Here is a 24943-nt window from a genome sequence, read left to right as displayed (position 1 = left end):
AATTGCTTACAACCACAAACACACTTTCCTTTACCCTCAGTGATTTACCATTTTCAGTTGCCCCAGTTCTGCTCAGTGAGCAGGAAAAGCAGCTGGGATATGGACCTTGGCTTTTGTCCTAGCTGATTCCCACCGGTGCCCATATTATAGATGATGCAGGCTTAGACATGGAAGATTTATGTCATGTTATGACAGGTGTTCTGTGAAGGAGAATTGGCCAGTCTGTCTGCTTGATGTTGGCCATAGGACATCCCTTGAAGGCCCTGGGAAGTTGGGAATGGAGGAGTCTGGTGGGTGGCCAAACAGCACTGCAGAGTAGATGTGGCAGAGCCTGTGCTGAGCAAATGGATGACCTCAGGCTTTCCTTCTAACTATCCCAAATCTCACCATGACATAAACATTTGCTTCTGCTCTTGGACTTCAAAGCAGGCAGCTTGACTGCAAGATGAATTTGGGCTTAAAGCTGAGCAGATTGACTGACTGAGAGTGAACCAACAGTGGTACTCAGATCCATACCCAACCTCCCAGCTCATACTCTCCTGTGCTGGTCACTGCAGGCCTATTGTGCCCAGTCAGGGAAAAGGTACCTTGTGTGACTCCAAGCATTACAGTACTCAAGGCACCAAGATTTTCTGCAAGGAGACACCAAATTTCTCTGTTTGTGCAAGGGGATGCAGTCAAATACATGTATGTGGTCTCCAACCATGACATCCTCATACAAGGATCAATATTCCCAGTGGGCAGAGCCAGCATTAGACCTGTGGGTTCAAGGTATTAGCATGGGGGCCCCTCCTTCCTATTCATGTATATGATCACTTGCACTTCATTCTGGCTTATTTTAGCCCTCCACAGCTTGAGCCCCAGATAATCGTGTATTTACTCACTGTGAAGAAACTAAACTCCACCTCAGACTAAACCAGTGCAAACTGGCCTAAAAAAAATACATTTAGAATTTCTTTATAGTCATTTTCATATTGGAAAAACAAAAAGGCTGGGGACAAGTGGCCACTCTTGATGTCCAGGCTTTGTTGCATCTTTGAAGCCAAGCAAGTTGTGGTGGGATAGAGAAATAAGAAAATTCATACAGGGTGGGAGACATTTCAGGGAAAGGATTTTCTGCAGTGACATTTCAAAGTGATATTTTTCTTCAGTTTTTGGGTTGCATTATGCTAGTTTTTGCAAAAGGTGACACTAATGAGGATATGCTCTTCTGTTGACTCATCTTCAGTGATGAGTGTACTCTGGGTTTATGGAACATGTGAGGATGATTTGCTCTAATATCTGCCACCTTTGGCACTGGGCTTTCTCTAATCTAAAATTTCAGGTGTTCAAAAACTTGTTAGCAAGAGCTCTTTCCAGGTTTTCATGGGAACAGATCTCCCATGTAAGTACTGCATGTCCCTTCTTTAATTAGTCAGAGTTCTCCAAGGTAGAAGGACAAACGTATGAACCAGTGTTCTGTTTGTACAATGCTCCCTATAGCTTTACAATTGGTACGGTCTTGATGTGTGAAGAAATTAGAAAATGTGGGCATAATGCAAGTGTCCATGCCTCCCTGATACTTTCTAAGGAAGACAAGGTGAACTCTTCAGCTCTTAGCACTTCTGATGTGGAGCTGGCTCTCATACATTAAGAGTTTGATTGCGTCACTGGTCCTTTCAGAAATTATTTATTCCCAGAATCATCAGTCGGGAACATTTGAGACATTTACGTCATAATCTCTTAGTAACATTGTTTCCTGGCCTTAATTTAGCAAGTTTTGCTAATGTCTTCTTCTCAGTCCTAGCCTCTGGATCCAGTTGTTCTCTCTGCTGTTGTGCCAATACTTGAGGCTGGAAGGGACCTTTTGAGAACCTCTGGTCAAACTGCTCTACTCAAGCAGGGTCAGCTAGATCAGTCTGCCCAGAGCTGTGTCCAGTTCAGTTTTGAAGATCTACAAGGATGCAGAGCCCGTAACCTCCCTGGCCAACCTATCCCAGTGTTCAGCCAACTTCACATCTCCTTTATTATTGTTGCTTTTCCCCTTTTGTCTCAGCTTGAACCGCTCCTTATGCTGGACTGTGCACTCTGTGCTCGGTCCATCTTTAACTTGTACTTCTCCCTCCTGAGACCCACCTCATGTTAGGAAGGTCTGAGCCAAACCAGAACAGTTGGCAATCCCACCATAGGACAATATTCCTAGAAAGCTTTTCTTCTTGGCACAACTTGAATGTGTGGGCTTGGACTGCTTAAGAAACCATAATTTGTTTTATAAACCCTGAGTGTTGCCTATCCACTGAGAGTAACTTCTGTGCTTTTTCAGCTATAAGCAGTCTTCTCAAATTCTTGAATACTTAAATTCAGTAGGTGCCCTGAATGTTGTCAAGGCAAAAACACACCTGAATCTTGCAAGTCCTTAAACAGGGGAAAACCTTTCTGAATCAGCTTTACAGAGCGGAATGAGCAATTAATTAGTACCTAAAAAGGACAACATAACCTCCTATCAGTTGCTTCATACTTTTTCAGCACTGTATTTTAGGAAGTTCAGAGCATTATTTTGTTTTCTTTTGCGGGATTTGTTATAGTAAGGTTGCTATCGGCAAGGAAAAAGGCTAAAATTCAACCCAGCCTGATTACTTTTTAGTCTGGAATTTGCTGAAGACTTTGCGCACTCACATTAAGTGCCCAGTGAAAGCTAACATTTTAGGGATTTTGCTGAAGTCATAAAATTATGTCCCATATTCAAAATTAGCTGATCTCAAATACTTCTTTACAGCAGGTTAAGAAATGAACAAATAGAGCTGAGTGATGCGAAGAGTGCCCCTACTGAAACCTATACTTGGGCCAACCACTCAGACTTGAGTTTGCCCACAATACCAGGCTAGAAGTCCCTCATTGGGTTTTGGATGCCACTGTGCTGTGGGACACATGGTCCTGAGGTAGTGCTGTTCCTACTGTGATGGAACACACGTGACATCCCAGCCCACTGAAGTTGATGGGAATTCTGCCATTTGCTCTGTGACTGTCAATGACTTCTCTTATCGCAGGTGATGCAACGTCTGTGCTACAGTGATACAAACGTCACAGTGTTGGTGCTTGACCCCGTGGCAAAAAAACAAACAGTTGCAGCAGCCACCAACCAAGGCAAATAAAGAGCTGGAGGAAGGTAGGTTGTACTTTTTTTTTTTTAAAAACTTTTACAAAGTGTTCTGGATACACACAGGATTTCTTGTGTGTTAATTGTGTTCTTGTTGTTAATTATCTCTGAAGAAGAATTTGTACAACATTTTTTAAGTATTGAGAAATACTCTGGCTGTAGCAGAAATCCAAAGTAAATGCTCCTCACAGAGCAAGAGTGGGAATCAGTGCTGGAGAAATATGAATTTCACAAACAACTTCTTTAATTTTACTCTGTGAGGTCTAGAATGGGCTATTTGTCAGCTGTGTCCATTGGCATGCTGAGACCTCTGGAAGCCAAGGGGCCAGCCAAAAGCAATCACCTCAGATGTGGTTTGAGCCTTTCTTAATCTGGCCCTGACTCTGCACAGGTATGGCAGATACTGCATCCAGTAATGGTGGAGGTGAGCACAAAGTGAAAATATGCCCAGAGCAGAAGGGACATTTTAAGCTGCATGCAATGAATGTCACAAGCTCATTTGGTGCTTTTCTACAAAACCCCAACAGCTGTACCTAAACAATCCTGAAGGACTCTGCTGGTAAAAGGCAGTGCTGTGACTTCCCGTTGTGAGGCAGCAATGGGTATGAACTGGGCCTTTCCCCCACCCTCTCATGACAAGTGGCAGTGACAGCACATGCTGAACCCATTCAGACAGTGGCAGTATTCCCAGGGAAGTACATGGTCCCCTGAGCTTCAGGAGTGGAGCTGGCTAGACCTGACAGCATTTTGCCCAAGGCCTTTCCATGCTCCCAATTCTACTTGGAGAGAGCCAGTTATTTATAGAAGGCAATGTGAGTTCTCCTGCATCAGTCTCTTCCCTGCAAATCATTGGCATTTCAAGGAATTTTTTGGCAATGCTATGTTCAAAGTGGTAATATAGTCAAAAGTCTCTCTTGGAAGAGTCTAGATATCTTACTTGGAGAGTCCTTTGCACCATTCAAAAATAAATAAATAAATAAAATTAAAAAAAAAAAAAAGAAGGAAAAATATCAGATTGAATTCAACAGCCTGTGAATTAAGCACAACCCACCACTCCAGCATGTTTTATGAATACTTGCAGTTTTCATTAACTTGAACAAGAACTTTGTGAATCTAATTGTGTATTTTACCATTTGTCCTATTTATTTGTGGAATAAATCTGGTAAAATAAAAAAATGTTAAAAGGCAAAAGAGTTCCCCAGTGTCTGGTGTGAGATCAGTAGACTGAGAACAGTCAACAGAATGGTTTTCTTGTGAAGTGACCTGCCTTTGGTTTTCTCCCCAGAACCTCTCCTACAGCTGTAAAAATGAAACAGGTTACACACATTTCCATCAGAGTATTTTGGTACTGCATTTGCACTTCAACATGTAAAAAAACATGCTCCACTGTACACTGAGTTTAGTGACCAGATGGCCCTTGCACGCCAGAACCTGGACGACAGGACCTGAGGTAGATGCAAATAAATTGTGCAGCTACAGCTGTTATTCAGACGTGTGACACCAAGGGGAGCTCTGGTAACAGAGAAGAGAAACTTGCCCTGCATCGCTGAACGGGAAAGGATGGTGTAAGGCTGTTTCCAGCCCTAGCCTTGTCCTACGGCTTTATTTGCAAAAGCTAAGTGTGTTTATCTCATTTGTTAATAAAGAGCTCTCTTTATGCAGGCAGCTAAAGCTCCTACAGCTGGTGAGATAATCTCCTGTGTCTGTGCTATGGAGCTCCTGCTTGCCTGGCTGAAGACAAAAGATTTCTTTTTGTCTTTCTCGTCTTATAGGTTTCAGGCACAGTTCTACAGGCTACAGATTAATTCAGCTCATATGACTTAGTTCATGCCAAGTTAAAAAACAGGGTACATACTTTATCTGAAGGTGAGATCCTCTGTTATAAGATGACCTCATTTGTATCGAGATCATATATTTATCTTAACAAAGGAAACAAAATACTCACATTTAATTACTTCTTTTCTGTTTTCTGATGGGCAGAATAAAGGCAGAAGGAAAGTTAAGAATAGCTTAAATTGTGGGGAATTGTAAAATAATTGTCAGGGAGCAGCAAGGGCTGGTTGTTCCCTGAGAGAAGGTGAGCTGGGAGCAGAGGATGATTCCAGCCTGGTCGATGTCTTCACTGATGGCTGGTCACAGAATCACAGAACGATTTGGGTTGGAAGGGACCTGAAAGACCATCTAGTTCCAAAGCCCCTGCTATGGGCAGGGATGACAGCCACTAGATCAAGTTCCTCAGGGGCCTGTCCAACCTACCCTTAAACACCTCCAGGGATGGGGCATCCACAACTTCTCTGGGCAGCTTACACCAATGCCTCACCATCCTCATAGTTAAGAATTTCTTCCTAATATCTAATCCAACCTCTAGTTCTCTTTAATATCCAACCTAAACCTTCTCTGACACACCTTCATGCCATTGCCTGGGGTCCTAACGCTTGTCCCAGAGCTGCAAACTCTGTAGTTTCTGTTATCTTTTATATTATTGTACCCCAGTTAGCCCAGTAGCACTTCTCTCCTCTGACTGTCCAGATTGTTTAAGGAAGATGCTGCTCAGTGTAAGGGTCTCACCAAACACTTTTACTTGTGAAAGACTTGTCTAGAGCACAAGATGTGATGATTCCTTGTTTAGTTATTACTGTCTTTCATCCCATCTAGGAGGTCTCTGACATTTTCCTGTGAGTCTTACAGACCTCACGTTTTGTCAGGTGGAACCATATGATTGGACAGGTGCTGTGGCAGCAGGTAGGTAGCACAAAAACCTGGTTAGTTCTTATGGCAAATAGGAATTTTACCCATGAATAAAGTTGCTTGTGTCCTCCCTGTTCTAGATGCCCTGCATGTCCAGTCACACACCTCTTGTTTCTGATACAAAGCCATCCATGATTGCTTGTTCCTGTTGTATATAATGCACCTGCCTGCTTAGTCATTCAGATGCTTCATTTCACTTTAAATTTTGGCTTTTCTGCAATCTAGTCATGCTCTTTATACATATGTAGATACATTAGGATCCTATGGATAATTTCAAACCCACAGTCTCCCCAGTTGAATTTGTATATCATTGCTTAAGTCAGAATTTCACCGGGTCGTTTTCTGACTAGATGGTTGGCTCCTCTGTTAGATCAGCTTATTGAAAAAGATCCCACAGAGTGGCAGAGTTGGTTTTGAATCTGAAAGCTTTTGCAAGTTGAGAGACTACTGTTGCTTTTCAGGGCAAAAAAGATCATGGATCATCTCCAGCTGCTCTCGTTTGCACTGGCCAGTGGATGTTACCAGACTTGCTAACTCTGGCATGACTCAGCCAGACCTGATCCAGATAGAAGTGACTTTTGGATACTTAAAAAGTGATGAAAACTGCTCTAAAATATGGTATGACACTGGTCAACTTCATCAGAAGAACAGCCAGGAAATAACTAGCAGTGACTGATTGGATTTTATAATGTGCTCAAATGGATTAGAATTTCAAAATAGTTGCAGCAGTGCTCGCAGATTCATACCACATCAATTATAAAAAGATATGATAAGGACTGGTAATTTGTTACCTGGAGACTGTACCAACCACCTCATACATGCACAGGTTGGAACTTGTTTTCTCTCACTCCAATGAGTGCAGCAAAAGAATGGCAAATAATTGATATAGGGAAAACATCTATCAAATATCATATTTAGAAAAAAGAAGGGGCACAGTCATACCTATACCTAATCATGTTTTTTTTTTTTTCCAAAGGACTTTTTTAATATGAAACTGTGATTAGTTTAAAAGTACCTACTTCTGGCACTTGTTTCCATGACAACAAGAGCAGCAGCTAGAAATGACATCATTTGAGTTCTTGTTGGTTGCACAGGCTCAGGAAACTGCAGGTGTATACAAGCATTGGGACCAATCAGCAGAGTACAGTTAGGAGAAGAGGAAGGTTTCATGGTGTGTTAAAATCCCTTAACGGACTTATAGGAAATCCTTGCAGTTAATGTTATTGTTATTTTTCAACACCACCAAAAAAATTAGGATAATTTTCAATTTAAAGCTAAAAGTATTAGTAAGAAGTAAATTTTGCTTTGGAAAACTGCACCTCTCAAGCAGATAATAACATTAAGCTTGGAAAAGAGCCAACATGACTGTATTATTGTGACAACATTATTGTATTGTTCTGAGCCTGTAAAAGTGTCTGATAAGAACTTACTTGCCTTTTATCACATCCTTTCCTTAATAGTATTCCTTTACATCTAATTTTAATATGTGCTGGCAAAACATCTTATTATGTGTTGCTGAATCACATATTTACTTTGAGTGAGTTACAATAAACAGTCTCAGTTTTCTATGTGATTTGCCCAAATATTTTCTTGGACCAGAAGTGTTTTGCAATGGTAAATTTAGGCATGAATTCCTCCTTAGCTGGGCAATACTGTAAAATCTGGACAGTAACATAACCAGCATGATGTAGTGTTATACTTCTGAGGAAGTTGTTCAGATGGCTTTCTGTGCAGTCATTTAAACAATCTTGCTTCAGTCATGGGCAGAGGAAAACATAAGGCTTCAGTGCAGGCAGAACCTCAGCGACTGCAACTGTAGCTGCAGATACTGCATCAAACCATCAAATCTCACCTTTTCAACTTTGATTATGAACTGCAAAGTTTCTGAATGTTTGCGAAGTATCAGATCTGAGCAGCCCTGGACTAAGTATGACAGCTTCCTGCTTCTTCCACAAATTCACTCTCCTAAGAAATGCAGAGCGTTCCTTCAGCCCTAAAGTGTATTAAAAACATAATTTCTGAGTCATAACACCTATGAATTAATACAAGGTTTAGCACAAAGTTCTACTTAGAAAAATATCTTATTTCTCTGGCTGGTCAATAATTGATGTCCAAGAAAAAGGGTGAAGAAGGCTCATATGACTCCTTCTGACAATCAGTAAACTAAGTTTAGTTTTTGTGTGAAAGTGTAAACCCCTTTGTCCTGTATGTGCTTACAGGTAATTAATTGTGCAATCTTTTTTTCCTAGGCTCATTCTTCAATAAGTTGTTGCATGCCACGCTTAACAGTGTTGAGTTAATTGTGCTGTGCCTATGTGAAGGCAACAATTTTTCTCCCAGAGGGAAAAACTCCCAAAGAAGAAAACCTAGAGACTGCAGGTACCTCATGTGTATGCTGCTTTTGCAGGCAGAGGTTGGATAGCTTGTGATTGATGAATTTTTTGCAGTAACAAAATGTACCTGACCTTCTGTTGATCAGTTTTGCAGCTGTTACAGCTTTTAACAATTTGGTTGCACTGATGGTGACCTGATCACAACCTCTCTTGCCCCTTTTCCTACCCCTGGAATGTTAAATTAACACAAATAATGCTGGTACCCTCTAGCAGCAGGACATATGAAAAGAGAATGTAACAGGTTTGTACTGATTAAATTCCGGCTAAACCATGGAAGGCAGCAAGGGTGCTATACAAGAATACTCTTTCAAATACCATCAGAGTATGGACACTTCATAATTTTTGGTATTGAGTAGTATCATGTGCATTTAAGAAATATTATGCTACCAAAATATCAGTGGATTGCCTCTCACTAATAGAAATAGGCTATGAGAACAGTATGTGAACAATTTAATTTACTGTTTCCTCTAGGGGGAGGCAATTTGAACAACAGTATTAAACTCTCAACACTCACTGAAGCTATATCTTAACACTCATTTTCAAATATTTTAATTTAAAAAGAACTATTACAGACTGTCATGTATAGTCCCATGCCCAATCCATAAGAGCATTCATTGTCTCTGGGAAGGTCCAGCTGCAAAGATATTCGAGCCCTCACACATAGGCTATGCTGCAGCTTGTTGTAAACAAAAGTAACTATTCCTTGAAATGTTTCCTTAACTTGAACCATCTTATCCCTGAGAAGCCAAGAAATATGAAAGAGATGTGCAATTTTAACTTTGTTGATATTTGCTTATCCCTAGATACCATTTTCAGCCAATTTTGTTCTAAAGAGCGCTCATTCATATTTTATTCTGGATGTCCTACAGGGAGAGACACAGAAGAGCAGCAACAGCGTAAGAGGAATCTGAGAAGCCAGAGGCAGGTTATCCTCTTATATGACGTTAATGGCAAGAGGATCTGCTGGGATTTCTACTAATAAAGGTGAGGGTATTCAAGTCCCTCTTTATTTGCAGAGATTATGGTGGGAGTCATTGCAGTGACTTGCTGGGGTAGTTTTCATGGCTTTGCTCCTCTGTGCTGCCAAGGGAAATAAACTTTAGTCTGTTATAAAACTCCTTCCAGAGGGGACATGCTTTTGTTGTTGGCTCTGGTCAGATCCACCACTCATTTAGCAGGAGAAGGTGAAAGAACTTTTGTGCCCAGCTTAGAAACTCCAGCAAATGTAGAGCTTATTTCTGTGTCGTTGGGTGCAATTGACTTTCAGCTGAAATAATAATCCTTCAGGGTGACAAAGACCGAGCACACACCCCCCACTGTGGGGTTTTGAAGTCTTAGCTATTAAGGAGGTAAGTTGTGATATCCAACTGTGAGTGACATTCAGATAAAGCCACAGGTGAATTTAAATTCTCATGTTCCTGCTTTGTACTGACACTCCATAAACACACCCATAGCTCAGTAACATGTAAAACATGCTCCTAATCCTCTCTCAACTATTAGTACCAGCTCCCACCTGAGACCAGTACTTTCTAAGAATGCACAAGTGGATTTAGCTGTGTGTTAGCATCAGAATCTTTCTGTACCTGCAATGTATCAACAGTCATGCTGTGTCTGGGACCAAGACCTCAGTGGGTGTGAAGAGAGTCAACAGCTCTTCTAAGAAACCAGTATTATCTCCTTTATAAATTTAAAGCAATTTGCCTCTCTCCATTCCTACCTGAGGTGAACTCTAGGTTAAAAACCACAGTGATAGAGCAATGCTGGCAGAGCATCCATGGTACATATTTTTTTGTGCTGAAATTAAAGGTTCCAGGAAAACCTGGTGCTCTCTTTGAAGCGTTATGTACATGGATTCCTCCCCGCAGCCAACATGTTCCTGTAAAGTAATTTCCAGCTGGTGAAATGTCCCTAGAAGAAACATCCTCACCAGCTGCTTCAGGTCAGAGTAATCAAAGGCATCTCAGAGGTACAAAACAACTTTGTTGACTTGCCATTCAACTTGTTACACCCACAAGTACATGAAAGTTTTGTGTAAATGATAAAAGGTGTTTGCTGTTGAGTGACACTGCTGTTCCCATATTATGTTATATACTGTTCATTACTTTCATTCCCTGACTTGAGCCATAAGTAGGACAGCAAAATGTGTCACTTCCTTTGGGCATCTGCCTTTCCAAACTCTGTGATTCACAATACCTTGAAAGAACAGTGGCTGGGGAAGGCCAGCACTGCACTCTTGAAAAACGGATTGGCTGCTCAGGAAATTAAACTTAAAATTAATAGGGAAGCTAAAGTGACTTTACCTTGAGAAATAGAGCAAAGGGAACAAGCAGCAGCAGCTGGCTTCACTGAACAACAAGTAATAGAATGAAAAGGTAGGAAATTCTTCTTATTTATCTCTCCTACTGATTGCTATCGGTTGGCTGCATCACTGTGGAGATGATAAATAACTGCTATGTTATTTAGCAAAAAGGAAAGCATGGTGCACTTTTCTCCTTGTGAGAATTTCCTTGTGCATTAATTTATGGTACCTTGAACTGCTACCTGTTGATGTTCAAGGGAGTATTTACCAAGGGCAAAGTACTTGTTGTTCTCAAGTTCAACAGTGGATCACTGGTTAAAAAGTTATGGGGGTACGAGATGATGCAGGTCCTGAAACTAATCCTTCAGCAAGGAGCACAAAGAACAAGTGCCAGCCTTGCCACAGGCGTGAGCAGAACATTGTTTTTCTCCCATAAAATAAAATAAAATAAAATAAAAATAAAATACAATATTCTGAAATACAAAAGGGGTTTTATCCTTTTTTGGAGATGCACAACTTACAGGGAAACAGAGTACCCTCTATGAAAATTGTGTTGTGGGAATACTGTTGTATTTAGGAGTCATAAAAAGATTTAAGAAGAAAAAAACTAAGAAGATACAATCTTTCTCTTAGAAAACAGTAGTAACATGCACTATTTAACAGGCAGGAGAAAATAAATGCTGTTTTTCTGAATGATGTTGGTAGCTGGTGACCATCATCACAGCCTGAGAAGCAATACCTTGATGTGGTTTGGTACTGATGACAGAGAGGAGATGGTACTGACCATGCAAAATACTGAATGGAACAGTAATATTTTCCTAGAGACAGGTAAAATATTTCCCAAGGTCTAATTCCACAAAATTCCACTAAAGAGGAGAAGAAAAAAACCCTAAGTTAAAACACTCTTCACCTTCAAGGACAAGACCACAACTACCCAAAACTTACCTTTGTTGGCTAAACTCCTGAGCAACAGATTCTTGACAAATTGAGATTGAAACAGTGAAGAAAAAAGATACAATAACTCTCTGGCAACGAGTATTCCAGAAATTTGCAAGATGGATCTCTCTAATTTAAAATGCCATTTCCTTTAGGTTTTATAGTAACTCCTCAAACATAGAACTTTGTCTCTTCCATTTTATTACTGGGCACATCCCTTTCCTGCAATTTTACAGTGTACATTATTTCCAATAGGATTTCAAGTGCTGCAGTTACATCAACTTGAAAAATATGGCACACAGAACTATATGCCTTTTTCTAAAAGAGTCTTTATTTATGTTTTGCTTCACCTGAGCATCATGAAAATCCACAAGCATTGCAAGCAGCCCTGCAGAAAAGGACTTGGGAGTTCTGGTGTATGGAAAGCTGGACATCAGCCTTACCAGTTGATATTCAGGTGAGCATTAATATGGAGTGTGCTCTTTTCTGAAGAGGCTGTGTTTGCAACATATCCTTAAAGGTAAAAATGTTATTAAAAGCCTAAACCTGACAAAAAATAGTTTCAATTTATTTAAAAATACATACAGATGATAGAAAGCTTTAGATGTGTGAATTCCTACTCGACCTGGCAATAGGGAATACTTTTTCAGTGCCTTTTGATGTTATTTTGAGCATCTTCCCAAGGTGACCAGCATCCCTGAAAACCCTCAGATCACCTTGTCCTTCCTTTCATGTGCCTGGAGAACTTCTGGGCTTACATTGCCCTGGGCAATTTGTGGTGCAATAATCAGACTTTCTCCGTCATTCTTTATCATGGTTTGGGGGAATGCTGGACATCCCCAGGACCTGCCCCTTCTAGGACTTCTAGGGAGGAGGAGTAGCTACAACCTGTCCTGCAGTGAAGGCAGGGCCAAAGGATTTTCAGGAGCAAACAAACCAAGAGATGGCCAGATGAACTGTCAGATGGTGCAAACTCAAGCCAATCACACAATCATAGAATCATTAAGGTTGGAAAAGACCCCCAAGATCATGAAGTCCAGCCTTCAGCTAAATACTGCTGTGGCCACTAAACCATGTTTTGAAGTGCCAAGTTTACTCACTTTTTGAACACTTCCAAAGATGGTGACTGCACCACTTGCCTGAGGAGTCTGTTTTAATGCCTAACCACTCTTTCAGTGAATTTTTTTTTAATATCCAACTCCCCTGGAGCAGCTTCCACGATACTTAAAATATTTAAAAATTTAATATATAGAAAAAAAAACCAAAAAAACCCCAAAACCAAAGCATGACAATCTTGAACATATTCATCACTGAAGATCAGTAGCATGAGATTTGGACACCCAGCATAAGGCAGGACCAGGCATTTTGCTGCCTCATGACACACAGGCTGTTTTCCCCTGTTTGTAGCACAAAATGTGGTGTTTGCTGTGAGGAGGATGCTGTGGGCTCCCTTTGCCGGCATAACCTTTATGCCCCGTCTTAACTAAGCTTGAAAGGCTAAGGACTGCATGTGAGGAATGGGAAAAGGAACTAGTCAGATTTGAATTAATAATTTTTCCTTTTCTGAGATTCACATTTGACAGCAAAGCTGGGAGCCCTGGAGCACGCAGTGACTTTTTGAGACCATGGAGCTTCTCCTGCCCTTTTTTGTCCTGCACAAGGCATTGCTGTGGCTCCCAGGGCAGGCCTGCCAGAGTTCATCTTTTCCTTTTTTCCCCCCAAAACACCTCACCTTGTAGCCATGGCAACTTGCTGCCAGGAGCAGGCAGCATCAGTTCATGGTCCACAGCATCCCTTCATGGGCTGCTCCCACATCTGCACCAGGGGTGTGGAGATGCTGGATGAGACTCCACCTTAAATCTGAGCAGGGGAATGGGTCTGTTTTCTTTGGAAAGGCTGTTCCCAACATTTGTGTTTGCTGCTGTCACAAACAGCCCTGTACCACAGTGCACATTTTGTCTGTCTCAAAAAAAAAACAAACCTCTCCACTGAGAAGTGTATTCTGGGGTGAAAAAGGAATGTGATCCTTCTCCAGCAGCAAGGTTAAGGGTGTTAAAGGGATGGAGTCAAGCAGCGTGGGATTTTGCTCTTGGGCTTCTTGCTGTTGTTTGTTATTGCAGACATTTTTTACACCCTGCATTAGATGGGTTGTCCTTTAAGATATATTCTCATTCTCTTCACCCTCCCTTAGTGAAAATATCTTCACGAGGATTTCTTAATGAAAGCCTTTATTTAAGGATTCCAATATGTTGCTCTTCTTTATTCACACGAGCAGCCCAAACCCTTTCCTTTCATTGCCTTTAGGAGTCATCCACCTGAGGGCCTGAGGAAAGAGAAGATGCAAGAGAAGAGCAAACCCCCACACTCTCTTGATCCTGACTGCACTTTCTTAGGCCTGAGAGAGCAACTGGGGGCAGCTCCCTCAAGGCATCACCCTGAGGTGATGGGTGGAAACCTTGGGGGCATCCTGACCCAAGCCAGCAAGGGAGCAGGCTTGTGTGAGGCATGGCTCCATCCTTGCTGTGCACCTCCTGCAGTCCATCTCCTGCTTTGCTTACACAGAAGCATTGCTGTAAGCAGGAGCTGCAGCTCCACAAGTCTTCGCACTGATCCCCGTGGAGTCATTCCGGCTTTGCTGGAAGAGGCAATGCTATGCCTGCAGAGCCATGGGTTCCAAAAGCCAGAAAAAAGGCCACACAGGAGCCTTAGATCTGCACTGCTCATAGTCTGCAGTGCTGATATTCCTGTGTGCCCAAGTGCCCACCCCTGGGTTTCACACCAAGTGTCATTTCTAATATAATGATACTCCTGGAAAAGTGCGAATCTCTTGATTCAACACATCCATTATGACAGTGGAGATGGGGAGACCAGACTGGCTGAAAAAGAGATAAAACTGTGATGACACTTGTAAAACAGGGAGCAATCCACAGGCATCATAGAATCATAGAGTATGCTGAGTTGGAAGGGACCCATTAGGATCGTCAAGTCCAACTCCTGGCCTTGCACAGGATACCCCAAGAAACACACTGTGTGCCTGGGAGTCTTGTCCAAACACTTTTTGAACTCTGTCAGGCTTGGTGCTGTGACCACTGCCCTGGGGAGACTGTTCCAGTGCCTGACCACCCACTGGGTAAAAAACCTTTTCCTGATATCCAGCCTAAATCTCCTCTGACACAGCTTCACACTCTTTTCTCGAGTCCTTTCACTGGTCATAATGGTGAAGACATCAGTGTCTGCCCCTCTGCTTCCCCTCATGAGGATGCTGAAGACCACAATGAGGTCTCCCCTCAGTGTCCTCATCTCCAGACTAAACAAACCAAGTGACCTCAGCTCTTCCTCATACGGCTTCCCCTCCAGACCCTTCACCATCTTTGTTGTCCTCCTTTGGACACTCTCTAATAGCTTTATATCTTTCTTATATTGTGGTGCCCAGAACTGCACACAATATTCGAGGTGAGGCTGCCCCAGTGCAGAGCAGAGTGGGACAATCCCCTCCCTCGCCCGGCTGGCGATGCTTTGCCTGATGCCCCCAGGGCACGGTTGGCCCTCCTGGCTGCCAGGGCACTGCTGACTCATTTTCAGGTTGCCACTGACCAGGACCCCCCCAGGTCCCTTTGCTCATGGTTTCTCTGCAGCCTCTCATTCCCCAGTCTATACACACACACGGGATCCCAGGTGCAGAACCCATCACTTGACCTTGTTAAACTTCCTATGGCTGGGGGATTGCCCCTGTCTCTGATTTGTCAAGGTCTCTCTGCAGGGCCTCTCTGCCCTGGGTCAACAGCTCCTCCCAGTTTAGTGTCATCATCAAATTTACTTTGTATTCCTTCAAGTCCTGCATCCAAGTCATTAATGAAGGGGTTGAAGAGAACTGGGCTGAGGACAGAGCCCTTCGGAACCCCACTAGTGACCGGACACCAGCCTGATATTACATTACATTATATTTGAATGTATTATATTATTCCAAAGAGAGGAGTCTATTGGCAGATTATCAGAGCCTTCTGGATCTGCAGAGATCTATTTGATCTTGTACAGGTGCACAAATGATTCAAACACTCATAGACTAGAGACTGTTGATGAGGCCTTCTTGCTTCAGCTTCTGGAATCATCGGGATCACCAAGTATCAGCCTGATTTCAACCTCAGAGACGTCTGGTGGGAGGTCAGAGCAGTAAGCTCTGAATGATTGAGGAGATTCCCGAGGCTTCCTTTGCCTGGTCTGCCACCAGACCACGGTGAGCAGGGCCAGGGCTATTGCAGTGGTCCAAAATGGCCACTGCTGCTGCAATGTAGAAAGGAGTGTGGCTTCCTTCTTCCTTTCCTCAATCTCCTGCAGCAGACGGATCATCTCCTGACGCAGATGCACTTCACGCTCCAGGATATCCTTGGCTGTAGCCACATCTATCTGGTGATCCTGCTTCAGGCCAGGCTGGAGGGTCAGCAGGAAAAGGAAGAGCATGGTTGCTGCAGACATGGTCCTGAGAAGGTGTGAGGAAGTGGGTTCATCAGGTCTGGGTGGGAGTGAGTTGGGGAGCTGAGGGCACCTGGCACGTCCCCAAAGTCTCACTGGGCAACTGCAACCACCAGGAGCTGCAAGTCCCTCTGCCCCCAGCCCTGAGGGCAGTACTGTGCCCTGTCCCAAGGGGCTCAGCTCTCTCTCTGGGTTAGAAACCCCCTGGGCATCTGCCACATGCCCCATCCAGCCCAGGCTTCCACCTGCAACTGTACTTGCCATTTGTCCGAGTCTGACTGCAGTGGGGCTGGGGCTCTCTGTGGATGCCCCTGGTGACAGCTAGTGATGCACAGCTACTTGTGCAACAAGCTGGTGATGGCCCTGGTGACAGCTCCCACTGTGACCCACCCTCCATGATGTCACAGCCACCAGAGATTCATCACCCAGCTGGAAGCCCAGTCCTGGGCATCATCACACTGAGTGCAAACCCGTCCCAGGGGCTCCCTGGGCAAAGCAGGCAGATTCCCCAGAGCTGTGACTGAAACAACATGCCAGTCATCTCCCTGGTGCAAGTGGAAAAGAACCACCACTAAACCATGTCCCCAAATGCCACATCTACATGTCTGTGTTAAGGAATGGATTGATTATGAAGAGCTGTGTGTGAGGAACAGCCACAAACACGTTGAGAGCCTGTGGACAAAATCTGAGGACCAGGCCAACAAAGGGCACTTTGTGTTCGGAGCCTGCTACAGGGACCTGACCAGAGGAGACTGTTGGTGAGGCCTCTTGCTTCAGCTACAGAAGCATCATGTTCCCAAGCTCTTAGCCTGATGAGGGGTTTCAATCTCCTGATTTTTCTGCTGAGAGAGCAGCACAACTGGCTGTGAGCAATCTGGGAGACTCCTGGAGAGTGTCAACAACGTCCTGGCTCAGGTATTGGACAAAAAGCCAGAGGAGGAGCATTACTGGACCTGGTGCTCACATACACAAATAAACTTATCAGAGAAGTTGAGAGTGGCCTGGGTTGTAGTGACTGGGGGAATTTGTGATCTCAAGGAATGGGCCTGGTGAGGAGTAGGGTCAGGACCCTGAACTTTGCAGGAACAAACTTCCAGCTGTTTAAAGAATCAGTGTATGAGCAGTGGGCAGGTGTAGTTTGCTTTGTAGCCCTGTGCTTCCAAGAAAAACTAAAGGCAGGATTTTAGTAGAATATGTGAGGTTTACTTCAGTGAAGCTTTCTTCCTTTTCAGGCTTCCTTTATACCTGCTACAGCAGTTCTGTTATTTGCTTTTTCTCCACATATGAGATTTGGATTGAACATAATCACTTTTCATAGATGTGGCAGACACCCCTGCTGCTTTTCAGCCTTTCTGATAAATCTGAAAGCAATAAATCCTGCATGATATATGACTGTGTTGAAAACTGCCTAGTCTCCAAATGTCTGCCCTATTAGTTTTGGAATAACCCTGAGTGACAGTGGGCTAATTTCATATACAGTGAAATTTAACAGATTATGAAGAAAAGGTAAGATACATGATTTCTTCCTGAAAACTCTTGCTAAAATTTTTACAATGAATTAGATCTTTTCATAGGAAACCATTTTGTCTTCTTTTTTTTCCCCAGAAGTTAGGAAGTATCCTTTCCCTTCCCACCCTCTGCTGCTTTCCTGTAGTCCCCTCAAAAAAACCTTATTCCCTTCCTTTGTAGTTTTTGGATTAAAGACAGTTGGTGGAATGCAATTGTAATATCAGTTCAGATACTGTTTGCTCTCAAATAACATATTCTTTACATAAGGGAAGGCATAGTGGTAAGCAAGAAATGGATTCACTTTGCTTTAAATGACAAATATTTTAAAAAAACATTTTGTGACTCTAGAATAATAACAATCACAGCTGGTGAAATGTCATTGATTAAATTTTAGTTCTATCAGCTTGTGGAAAGATCCCTTCATTAATTATATTGTTCCGGAAAGTACTTAAATAATTTTTCTCAATGATTTTTTTTGAAATTCTTTTGCTCCTCTTCCCTGTTGTATTATAAAAGAAACAGATGAGTAATTGTGTAATATAATTTTGATGAAACCATACTAGAGATAATAAGACATTTAGCAATATTTTTGTCATTTAATCTATTGGATTTGCTTTTGTTCTCAAAGATTTCAAATTAAAAACAAACTCACGGCCAGTTCTCCGTGAAATTTTAGAGTAAAACGCCCTCCTACACAAATTGACATAACGTCTGCTGACACTTAATTAAAGATAATGATGCAATCTTCAGAATTCACAATGCAAGCTGCTTGCTGGTAAGCAGGAAGATACTGGCTATGCTGTTTAATATTAGATACCCAGTCTGAAACATTTGAATGGTTTTATTTTCCTTGGGTCTGTATTGCAGGTGGCAGCCTCGTATAGACCTACTAGAAGCCAACTAGCCTTGGCATCAGAGAGGTTACAACTTCTTGGCAATAAAGGCTGTGTGAAATACCAAGTTGTCCCAGTTAGATACTCCTGGAACTTGCACTTACTAAAGCTATTTTGAATGTCTCTATAGTACAGGCAAACTATGTGATATATCGACAACTGTTTTTGAGACAGAATAAGTAACAAAATGGGTAATTGATTTCCCTGGCTACTGCAGTCCACTCTTCCTGAACTCCTTGACTTCTGGAGGAATGTAGGAGTACTTTGGATGTTCCCTTCCCCATACTGCAAATGCAGATTAATAAAGGCAGAGCACAGCTCTTTTATTCAGTGTTTTTGTGGGGTGTCATTCTCACTTTGTGGTTAATGAGAGTCTGGAAGCAAATTCTACCAAACTGCCTCGTGAAATACAGTCTCAAGTGAGGAATTATTCATTAACTGGCAAGTGTTGCAGTTCCTTTGTCACTGAGTATTGTAAGCAAAAGCTGGATGCAGGACCACATGGGCTTGCCCTTCTGCAGAGCACCCTCTGCACTACCCTATTGAAACATTATCAGTGGAAGAAAAGCTTCCATGATAGCTCTTCCTGCATGGATTTGTTCACAAGGAAGACATGAAGGAAGCAGTGTCCAGTACCAGAGAGAACTGATGAATTGCAGCAGTCACAGTCACCCTATGTTGAGCCCAGTAAATGGTCACCAAGATGAACAGAGGGATGGAGCAAATAATCACAGAATCAGATAATGGGTTGGGGGACCATAAAGGGACCTTAAAGATCATCTAGTTACAACCCCCCTGCCATGGGCATAGACACCTGCCACTAGACTAGGCTGCTCCAAGCCCCATCCAGCCCAGCCTTGAAGCACAAGGAGAAGCCAGCTGAGTAGGTTTTTTCAGCCTGGAGAAAGGAATGGTCTAATTAATCTAATTCAAATATGTCTATGAACACCCACTAGAAAACACACCCAGAGTTTCCGTTCATGTGAACACTGAAAGGACAAGAAGCAACAGAAATAAATTTCAGCAAGGAAAAATCCAATCAGATATAAAGAAAAAAATTCTTTGGCATGAGGCCAAACCAACACTGTTACAAACAGCCCAGAGGGGTTCTGGAGCCTCAGCCTTTGGAGACAGTCAGAATTTGACTGTGCTGGGCAATCTAATGTGACTACAGAGGACTCTGCTTTAAGCCGTGGAGTTGGACCAGATGACCTAAAAAAAAAAAAAAAATCCATCACTAACCTGATATGTAGGATAGCAGTGAGATCCCTACCACAAGGCATTTGTAAAGCCAGAGAAGTACTTCAAAGATTTGAAACACTGGGAAAAAGAAAGCTTGAGGAAGAAAGTTGACATACAGAGAGAACAAGATAAAAATGAGAGAACAAGATTAAAAAGAAAGAATAGTGGACCTTGTTAAAGGCACAGTCTGATTCTGGCAATTAGCAATTCTGACATCCCACTGACTAATTCAAACTATTTAGCCTTGATGAGGCAGTGACACTGAGTATAAAGCAGGAAGGAACCATCTCTTAAGGCACTGGTAACTCTCAGGTTTCCTAGGGGTTTAAAAACACTCAACACTTCCAGGGAGTGGAACTCCTCTAGGGCGAAGGGGTAGATTTTAACAAGGTAGAAGAAGAGCCCAGTGAGCAAATGAACTGGGAACTCTGTTACTCTTTCCTTTCATTATGTTTTTCCCTCAGGTTTGGTTTTTTTTTTTTCATTATTATTCATGGCTCTTCTTATTTCTCTTTCCTATCAATTTCTCTGATGCTTCCAATCACATACATCCATTTATTCTAGAAGGTTATACATGGGTCTGTGAGAAGACAATGAGTATGAGTGTTGATTTCAGGGTCCTTCTGGCAGCATCCATCTTCTCTGTTCCCTTTGCTGCTGTACAGAGTATGAAGGAACATCTGATTATATTCTTTATGCCCAGGTACATCTTAACTCAATTCAGCTGAATAATCAAATAGAACTGAGGTATTTCTGTTTCTCATGAGATGCTTTGGGATTAGAGCTTTGATGACATTTCTTATACAGTAGACACCATTCATGTCTTTGTACATGGAATCTGAGATAATGTGCCTCAAAGAAGGGAATTCTAAACAGATTTCTAAAAGACAGAGACTATTAGCTGATTTCTTAATAACTTTGGCTACAAGGTGTTCTTGGAAAAAGTGGAGCAGTTTGAAGAATGAGACCTGACTACCTGTGCTCCTATGAATTGTTGCACACCTAACCTGAAGAGAAAGTCAGTGTAAGTTTCCAATTTCACATGCAAAATCCAGTGTGATTGATTCCTGCTATCTTAGGATGGCGAATCGATGTTACCAGGAGGTTGTAGTCTTGTGTCCATTTTTGCGATTCCATGGGAAACTGTGTAATAACTGGATGAGCAGAAACGTAATATATTGAGAGATGGATTATTGATCTAATGAATACTCATTAGTCAACACTAAAAATACAAAAATATTCCTCTTTCTACAACAAAGTCTTCCTACAGGGCACAGAAATCTGTAACTTTAATCTGCAAGTACTTCAGATACAATATTGGTTGCAAAGTACTACTAAAAACAGCAATACTTTCCATATGTTAAGACAAATTTTCTTGAAGCAAACTTCAGATGAAAATCTGGTCAGTAGAGTTGAAAAACAAAAAAATCCATGTTTGCTAACCTTATCTGAAAGTAGAGAGTGAGCATATGACACCTGAAGCTCACCCAGGTCTTTGGCAATATTTTCCTGGTGAAGCCTCATCATGGGAGAAATTTGGGTCTTCCCATTCTTTAGAGGAACACACTGCTTTTCTCCCTCAGAGATTGCTGGACATTTTCAGTGCTTAGAAACAATTCTAGTTTACTTCCCAGGCATCATGTAAGCCATTAACTGTTACTGAAACAGTAAATTCATAAATTCATGAAGGCACTTTGGAATGTATGTTGAGAAGCGACTGTGTCATCTTGCCTTTTCATTCAAACCTGTTCATCAGGTTATCTTTGTTTCAGAGAAGGAACATCAAATGGAGGAATTCAAGTTTTTCATGGTTCATGCTCTATAAAATTAATTCTTGTAGTATGGGTAAGGTTTCCTTTGAGGGAGGGGAAATAAATGTGCAGAACAGCATATAAACAACAGAGGAGATTTAATCAGCCTGAGAGGCGAAGGCCAACAAGGCTGTTTCAATGCTGAAAGTTTCTCAGAACCTCAAAACTCACAATGGTGCTGAGAAACTTCAGGAATATCTCAGTGAAAGGACGATCTCAAATCAACAGCCACAGCCTCAATTCACAATCTGAACAGTAAGTGCAGCAATCCTATTTTACTGACCAGGTAGAGGGCATTGCTGCAGATTGCTAACACAGCAGCACCAAGGCAGTTTTTGACAGTTCTTCTCAAGTCAGATGACTGAGGACAACGTTACCGAAGTTACAGCAGTGAGCAAAAGTTATCAGCTGATGAAGTTCTAACATTTTAACCCAAATCTGTATCAACTGGAACAAGATGTGTCCATCTGATCGTAGGTGCTTCAAGCAGATCAGTAAGTACATCAGTTTCTTCACATACTTCACAAAATTTAGATAATGATTTGAAAATTTGCCCCATCTTATTCTTTCCACATCAAACTTCTTATTGGATGAATTACAGTACAGATGTGTCTGACAAAGCCACTAGTTTGGGGAACTTAGCTTCTTGTTCACAATTTGAATGTTTGAATGTAATTTCTGATTTATTTCCTGTATTTATGACATACATTTCTCAGGAAAAAGACCCACAGCAGAACCCTAAGTCTTTTGGAATGATTTTAGAGGACAAGAGAAAAAGAAGTATCTGGAAAGGTGGTCAGTTTGAAAACAGATCAAGTTTCCACAGGCTGTGAAATAGAAGAAGATGAAGACAGCATATGTTGGAAGCAGTCACTGATGAGCTGCACTCGGCCAAAAGAGCACTTGAAGAAATAGCAAGATGGGGAAAAAAAAGAGCCAGGTACTTTTTTTCTCTGTATTGCTATTGCAGTGAATCATTAAGGTCTTTTAAGTCACTCTTTAAAACCTTATTAAATAGTTTTTGGATGCTCTAGCTAATGCAAGTTGGCTCTCTGTTCAAATGATGGTAGCTTAAGGATTTTCTAAGAGACTTCTTCAGCAACCTGAAAGAATAAGTTTTGTCACAAGGAGAGATAGAATACATTGCAGAAGGACTGTTTGCAATAGAGGAGTCTTGAGAACCTCATTGTTCCTTTAAAAGGCAATCAGGAGTTGGTTTATTCAGAGTGTAAAAAAAAAAGAAGGGGAACAAAGAACAGTTTTAGAGTTTTAATTAAAAACAATCTTGATCTTTTATTAAAAATCATTCTAGTAACAGTCTCACTGCTTTCATATTTTTCTGGGGAAACTATTATTAGCACATTGCTCTGAAAGTAACCACATTCAGTGGTTCACTACAGCATGCTGGCTTCACTGAATATGCTGTGAAGATTATGTACTTTAATAGAAATTAATTGGTTTTAAACATTAGATGCTTAGAGCAATTGTTGCAGTCACCTAAAGAACTAATCAGAACTTTCAACTGTTGGGTTCTTTAGCATCAGAGCAACTAGGATGTCAGGAAATACATTCAGTAAAATCAGAACTGGGATGACAAGGGCACTAGTTTCAAGTGATCAAGATGTGAGACCATATTTATGCCTGGCTCTGCTCTTGTTTGCAATACATGAACAGCTCTCTTTCCCTCTGCCTTTGTATTTATTTATATCAAGACTGCAGGTGTTCAAAATATTTTGGACATTTTAAGCTGAAGACAAAACAGGTTCTTTTCCTATGGAAGGCAGAGAGATGAATGCAGAACAAATGTTCAGTAAATAGGTACACCTCAGGAGAAGAATTATTGGAATGCCTCTATATTATGTTTATCTTAACTCTTCTTCTCACTGTTCTGCTACAGCTCTATCCTATAATTTTTCAATACAAACCCCCTTTGCTATGATATCTTTCTAACATTCATTCTTCTCACAACATATAGGGGGGTTAAAAATATCCTGTGAGCATGGTCAAAGAAGTAAACCTAAATAAAATATATCATAAAATAAATAGATGTAGTTGTAGATCTGGTCAGAGGAAATGTTCTTTGGGATAAAACATAGAGAAGGAAGAAACTCAGACCCAAGGAAATTAAATAATTATGCCTTTTTTTTTTTTTCCTAAACTTTTCCTTCTGAATGAATGCCCAGGTCTAATTTTTAAGAGACACCTCAAACTGCAGGTACCACCACCAGAGATATTATGTTACACATCATTGTCTTCTCAAAGTCCAACAGCTTTCTTTAAAATTGCCAGGGAGTCAGTGAAGTTCATGCCTGTTGCTGTTGAATCTGAATAATTTGCAGAAGAAGAAGGAGAATATATTCCAGAAGAACAGTTGCCAAGCTGGAAAAAAAGTTTTAAAAAATTCTTGAAATTCTTGATTTTATCACAGATGTTCTTATTGTTTAAAACTGTCAAAGAATATGCATAAGCCCTAAAGAGAGGAATTAACACCAGTAACTCTGATTTCTACCTACATTCTAAACTCAACTTTCTGACATTATCCTTCACTGACCAACTGTCTTGCAGAAATCCTACAATTCTGCTGCACATCCATTTTAGGCACTTACTTAGATAGACTTCATGCTGCTTTCAGTTCTGTAGTCTCTGTCTCAAATATTTGGACCAAATGAGGCATTTCTGGGGCCTCAAGAATATATGCCTTTGATATCTGCAAAGGTGGTTAACATAAATCATAGTAAAGGATCTATTTGTCAACTGTTCTTGTGTATTTTTGTGACTGGATTATTTTGCTGCAGGGTAGTACAAGCAAGGGAATGTCACACTTCATGAGAGAACATAACATATGCTTGGTAAACTTTATGTCATGTAACTTTTGAAGAAAGACATGTATTTTTCTCATGCTGTAATTTAATGAATGGATAGCCTTTGGACTTCTAGCAGTTCATGGCAGACAGTAGCCCAGCTTAATGTAATGCCTTCATTATTAGCTGCACTCTTTCCATGTGTGACAAACAAAGAAATATCTTATTTAAAGTATATTAAAAAATGAGAACATTTATTTTCCTTAGCCATTTAAAGTACAAAATGTGAGAGGGAGTGTTGTTTGCTTGATAGCTCTTCCAGAATTGCAATGCTAATCTCACCTGGATGTGGATTCGCAGCTTTATTTTGAAGTACACTCATTTTACTTGCTTGGTCCCCTAACTGAGTTCTTACACTGAATGCTAAAAAAACAAGCAGTATTCCAAAAGAGGCCCTCCTCCTCTTGCCTATTTACTGGCACATTTTCATGACTGAACAAGTGGTAGAAGAAGAAAAAATTATCACAAGTGACCAGCTGCTGATCCAAAAACTCAGAGGAACACTCAGGTGAGTGTCTTTTGTTTTGTTTTTGCAGAACTATACTTAGAATTAGATATTAAAATAGATCTGGAAGTAAGTAAATAATACATACATATGTGTGTATGCATATTATGCTTAATTTTATGTTTCAAGCAGCCTTTTTG

At 41.4% G+C, this 24943-nt stretch overlaps 1 protein-coding gene across 2 annotated transcripts in view; it reads left to right on the top strand.

Moving 5' to 3' along the window:
• The first annotated feature begins 11897 nt into the window (after positions 1-11897).
• ESR2 (estrogen receptor 2) overlaps positions 11898-24943 on the top strand; it is a 68868-nt gene continuing 55822 nt past the window's right edge. Inside the window, exons 1-2 of one of the 2 annotated variants that reach the window (XM_050336096.1) lie at positions 11898-11969; positions 22154-22377. The gene's annotated coding sequence lies outside the window, so the exon portion shown is untranslated. The remainder of the gene's footprint in view (positions 11970-22153; positions 22378-24943) is intronic. The other variant, XM_050336097.1, reaches the window with a different exon arrangement.

Source organism: Myiozetetes cayanensis, unplaced genomic scaffold (assembly GCF_022539395.1).
Source record: "Myiozetetes cayanensis isolate MyiCay16 unplaced genomic scaffold, myiCay2020 scf6-25, whole genome shotgun sequence".
In the NCBI taxonomy this organism is placed as follows: Eukaryota; Metazoa; Chordata; class Aves; order Passeriformes; family Tyrannidae; genus Myiozetetes; species Myiozetetes cayanensis.
Note: the sequence above shows the minus strand (reverse complement) of the source record. Positions and strands in the feature narration are given on the sequence as shown.